Source organism: Electrophorus electricus, chromosome 18 (genome assembly GCF_041902795.1).
Source record: "Electrophorus electricus isolate QZ-2024a chromosome 18, ASM4190279v1, whole genome shotgun sequence".
Classification (NCBI taxonomy): Eukaryota; Metazoa; Chordata; class Actinopteri; order Gymnotiformes; family Gymnotidae; genus Electrophorus; species Electrophorus electricus.
The window spans coordinates 2,762,827-2,768,197 of record NC_137514.1 but is presented as its reverse complement, the minus strand read 5'-3'; the positions used below and the strand labels follow the sequence as shown (position 1 = coordinate 2,768,197).

General features: G+C 40.0%; 2 long non-coding RNA genes across 2 annotated transcripts; both read right to left on the bottom strand.

Moving 5' to 3' along the window:
• Nucleotides 1-595: 595 nt before the first annotated feature.
• On the bottom strand, nucleotides 596-1,976 carry LOC145652075 (uncharacterized). Its single transcript, XR_014118272.1, has 2 exons — nucleotides 1,729-1,976; nucleotides 596-1,322 (listed from the first exon to the last, which is right to left on the bottom strand). It is a non-coding gene; the product is annotated as an uncharacterized LOC145652075 (long non-coding RNA).
• A 492-nt stretch (nucleotides 1,977-2,468) lies between these two features.
• LOC145652069 (uncharacterized) lies at nucleotides 2,469-4,239 on the bottom strand. The gene is made up of 3 exons (XR_014118265.1): nucleotides 3,902-4,239; nucleotides 3,229-3,564; nucleotides 2,469-2,561 (listed from the first exon to the last, which is right to left on the bottom strand). It is a non-coding gene; the product is annotated as an uncharacterized LOC145652069 (long non-coding RNA).
• Nucleotides 4,240-5,371: the final 1,132 nt, after the last annotated feature.

Here is a 5,371-nt window from a genome sequence, read left to right as displayed (position 1 = left end):
AAGACACGGACAGCGATCATGGTCCTCTCCCCAATATCCTGGGATCCAGGCGGCAGTGCAGGGGGTGTCCACACACCTCCTGCTAGGAAGTCCGTTCTTGGCCAAGGGAGTAGGCGTCCTGTGGTGGTTGGTCATTGTAGATTTAATGTCTGAATGTAACGTATTTATGTTTTTGTTTAATGTCAATCGTTTCTTGTTCATGTCTATCGTTTGTAATACGTGAGTGCCGCTGTCGTTTATGTTATTAAATGTTCGTCCCTGTCGAGGAAGTCTCACGCCCTGCTGCACTCGGACCGACACACGTTAGATCACCACACCAAGTCACTTCGTACACATGTCAGAGCTCCTGGAGCTTACTGCATTTCTCTGTCTCCATTTATCTCTATGCTTTGTCTATATTTTAATGTAATGAACCAGGAAAAAAAAAAGTCCAAATTTTATTGAGAGAGAGACAGAGAGAGAGAGAGAGAGAGATTCAAACCTCTCAGTAAAGAGATGTTGAGAGGTTTCAGTATAAGCAAAGTTGTAGTAAAATACTCTCAAGTAAACTGAACATGTAAATTTTACATTTACGGCTTTTGGCATCTAGAGCAACTTACACAAGTGCTTTGACATTTATTCATAGAATGAACACAAGAAAACAAAAGAGGTTTTGTTAGAACACAATAAAACAAAGGTTTGCCTTCTGTTCCATGTAAAATCAGCATGTAAAATCCCTCTATTTAAGGAACACCACCATTTTTATCTGTCAATTTTTACATTTTGAAGTAAGCTATGGCAACCTTTGGTCTTTCACCCACCAGCCTGAACATGAGAAAACAAAACACCTGTGCAAATGAACATATACAAGTGGAAGATCCTTTGAGAGAAAGGGAAAGTTATACAATCTATGTTTGGTAAAATGGATGTAAATAAAAGCATAAACTGCTAAACTAGCCTGATCAAGTGACATGTTTGACAGAAGCATAGTCACATGTGTCCTCCTCCTTCTTGAAGGTCTCCTTGGTAACAGCATCATTAGAACTGTTTGCATTCTTATAAAACTTCACTGTTGTATAAATTAGAGCTTCATCAGACGTCCTTGCTGACTGTTGTGTGTCACACACTGAGGAATTCTCAGAGAGAATTATAGCATTAGCCGAAACAGTGTGTGTAAAATCACAGGGGTTTGTGGGTAACTGGGTTTGGGCATAAACAGCTAGGGAGGGATCAGAGGGGTTTGTGGGTAGATTGACAGTAGAGTGGACTGTAGGAGCTCCAGTGTCTGAGACAAAATGGCTTCTGGTGTCTTTGATCTCACTGTCACAGTCAGAAAGTGGAACCTGAGTAAAGAGAAAAAAATGTTGTGACCTTAACAGCAGTGTCTATGAATGAGATTGAATGTTTGTTTTTTTTGTTTGTCTACAACTCTTTGCATTCAAGTGAGGTACAAAAATGTATTTTGGGGTCATATTAATGGAATATTTGTCTATAGTTTCCCTGGACTGCCCAGTTTGAACATTGGGTGGTGTCATGAGTAGCAGGTGTAAACATTATGGTGGTTCCAGAGGGCTGCATCCCAAGTGTATTATAATTTTACTACATGTGTAGAGTATTACAATTCTATTACAGATGTAGTGCACCTGTTCCAGTAGTGGCCTGCTAATGACCTACAATCATGACTCACCTTATGGATGTGTAATACACTCATGACTGACCCCATAGATGTTTGATAAACTCATGACTCACCCAGTGGTCGTGTGAGGAGTCTTGGAGGGACTGACACTTGGATGATGCTGATTCTTGACATTAATCACAAATGAATAAATTGTAATCACATACTAAACGGATACATGGTATTGTTCACATTTAACAGTTAAATACTCACAGATATTCACATTAATCTGAGTAGGTACTCTTCAAATGCAAATAAACAGTAGAATACTTAGGCATTAGTTTATTGTCTTTAGTCCATATTCTAACAGTGCTCATGCATGTCCATTTCTAGCCAGCAGAGGGCAGCAGCAGGCAGCTCTGCGGTCTAGTCAGTTCTGTTCATGACTAATAAATGTGTTTAATCTACAATGCTTACGGCACAGATACATGCTGCACTCACATCTGCACATACAGATCTGAATGTGTTATCCTCATGACAATGTTGATTGATAAGTATTGTTTTATGTGATCATTTTTGAAGGGTGTGTGTGTGTGTGTGTGTGCGCGTGTGTGGTAATACCCTGCCCCTTTCTGCTTCTCTTTCTGAGAGTCACTATGAGGAATGAGGTTCCCATTAGAAGCAGCACCAGACTCACACACGCAACACTGATCATAGTGGAATATGGAAATCCTGGAGAGGACACAGAGTCATAATTACTGAACCAATCAAAGTTAACCTTTATCCTGAACATTCAGAAGTGTGTGATGAAGCTGACAGTGTGTGAGTAGTTTCACTCCATGCTGTACAGTCCACTGTGTGTCAGCACCTGTATCAGGAGAGGAAGCTCCTGAGGATATGGTTGGTTTGGTGAACTGTGGACTGATGTGTGATGATGAATGTGGTGATGAGGCTGAAACTGGACTCTCTGGTTAAATAGAAAAATAAACACAGGGGTGACAGATTATTATAATGTTATTGATATAGACTGTTGACAGTGACACGTGTCCAGTGTGTCTGTGGCATGTTTTAATTTCATACATGGCAAAGAAATCCACAGTTGCTTCAGATATTGTGGATTTGGTTGCTTTTAAACTCTGCATTTTGGTGCTAATGGTTGTAAATTTGAAAACAAATTTAGTGCTGTAAATTAGATGGGAAGTGTAACAATGTTCAACAGCTAATTCAGACTCTACTAATTTAGACAGTTATAATATTGTTGTATCAGTCATATGGGTTGGGAGGGCAGTGAACAAATAAAACACACAAAAGACACTTGGCTACAAACAGACACTAGTCAAATTTACAGCCTTGTCTACCTATAGACACTAGACTATTTTACAGTCTCCAGGTAACCTACAGACACTAGACTACAGCCTTGGCTACCTACAGGCACTAGACTACTTTACAGCCTTTACTACCCAAGGATAAAAACATTGCTTTAGTTCCTGTCATCTAAACAGCATCAACTGATTCTGGACTCTCTAGGATTTGCTAAAATAGTTTTTTAATTAAGTAATTTAGAATGATGTATAGATGTTGCCTCTGCATTGTCAAAACAATAAAGCATTACACAGTTCTTGTTATTTACTCACCTATAACTCTCAGGTAGATCTGTGTACTATAAATCTTGAATCCACGATCAGTTGTCCAGTCTGATGTAGTTCCACACCAGTATTCACCAGAGTCCTGAACCGTGACATATCTGATAGTCACAGTCAGGTTTTGCTTTTCTCTGTCATAATACAGTGAGATGTTTTTTTTAGTTTCTGGTTTTCCTGTTTTGCTGACCGATCCTATATAATTACAGCCACCAGTGTCCACTCTCTTGCAGAAAAGCTTGGGTTCACTCCTGTGGGATTCTGGGTAATGGCAGCTGATGTTCACAGTTTCTCCTACATAGGCATTGATGGTCTTACCACAGCATGAGTCTGTCAATCATACACATTCAGGTCAAAACGTTTGCATTCATTAATAGTTCTTAATGTTTCTAATGTTCTAGAATTTGCTATGTTAATAAAAGGGAAATATGCCACTTTAGGAACGCTTCAGAGATCAGATCTGCATCAGCCTCACTTCCCTTACAGCTACAAACGTATGAAAGTATCAAGTTTATCTTAACCTGTATACATTTATATTTTCAGCATTTAGCAGATGCCCTTATCGAGGGTGATTTACAAAAGTACAGTTTGGCAAAATTGTTATTATTTCTGAAAGCTTTAATTGATGAAGTGATTTTGGCAAAACTGTATGTTACATGCTACTAACCTGCTGTTACATTGAGCTTCACTTCAGTGTAGGCGTGCAGTTGATCAGATACATTAACAGCACACTGGTATGTTCCAGTGTCATTTACACTCAGCTCTCTGATAAACACACTGAAGAATCCTGCACTTCTATTATCATGAATTGAGAATCTGTCTTTATGAGTCCACGTACTGTTTTGATTTGTTGTTATTTGATCTAAACATGACTGATCTGTTACATTCTTACAGAAAGATTTCAGTTTGGTTTTGTATTCATCCTCATATCTGCACTTGATGGTGACTCCTCCTTCCGCACATGCAGTCACTGATCTAGAGACCACATCCTTGGACTGTCCTGTATCTGAAAGACATGACAAACATCCATGTCAGCAACAGCTTCATATTGAAGTTGTTCATTTTGTTTCAATTCATCCTTCCCCTTTTTCTCTACTGTGTTTTAGTCTTGGTTTGGTTTGTTCTGCATGTCACTGTATGAAATTCCCTGGGAGATGTTATAACACCATTGTAGCACTGATCATCAGTGCTGCAACATGTGTTTGAGGGGTGTGATCTTAAATGGGATGATTACAATGTCACTGTAATGGGGCTCAAACCCAGGACAGAGAGGTGATGACCCTGACACTGCTGGGTGAGTTACCACACTTCAATGAAGGTGGGCCCGTGTGCAAAACAATTAGATCTTAGAACAGGTAAAACAAGAGAAGTAAAAAAAAAACAACAGTAGGGAATCTAACCCCGACCACTTTGTTGCAAAGCAAACGAGCTCCCGCTAGACTAAAACAACCTGCGCGTATATATCGCACTTCACAGGAATGGAGGATGACAAAACAGGAGGAAACACTAAACACCATGCTGATTGTAGAAAACGGGAAAACAAAGGCCGCTATGGGAAGAATGGTAGCACCGATGCACTGAGGAAAACCAAATTCTGAAACTTCCCAAACAAAAACAGAAAACAGGGAGGGACATTAGTGTCTAAGGGGAGCCTTGGGAGAGAGCTAGACTCTAGAAGGGAAAACTGGAGAAGGGCGGGGACGTGTAAAAACACAAACACCTTCACAGCACAGAAGAGAGGTTTAGCACAAGGGCTCACAGACCTCGATACACAGAGTTACCAGCTAGGAGCTTGGATCAAAACTTTAGCAAAGACCCAACACTGAGTGACTGTGTCACTGGGCTTATATAGATCTACCCCAGCTGTTGGGCATCAAGCCTGATTAGTAGTGTGCCTGGTGCCAACCCTTACAGTCACACTGTCATAAGGACACTCAGGACTTCTGTGGTTCAGAAACTCCAGTGGCTCAGAGACTTCCAAGTAAAAGTGGAAAAAAAAATATATATATATTTTTATTTCTATGAGGTCTTTGTGGTTACCCATATTTAAAATTAATTCTGTCACTGTTCTATTGCTTCATCTTCAGAAACTGTACTGCTGTACTGTCACCCATGCGTCTGTTGTTGCTAACACAAG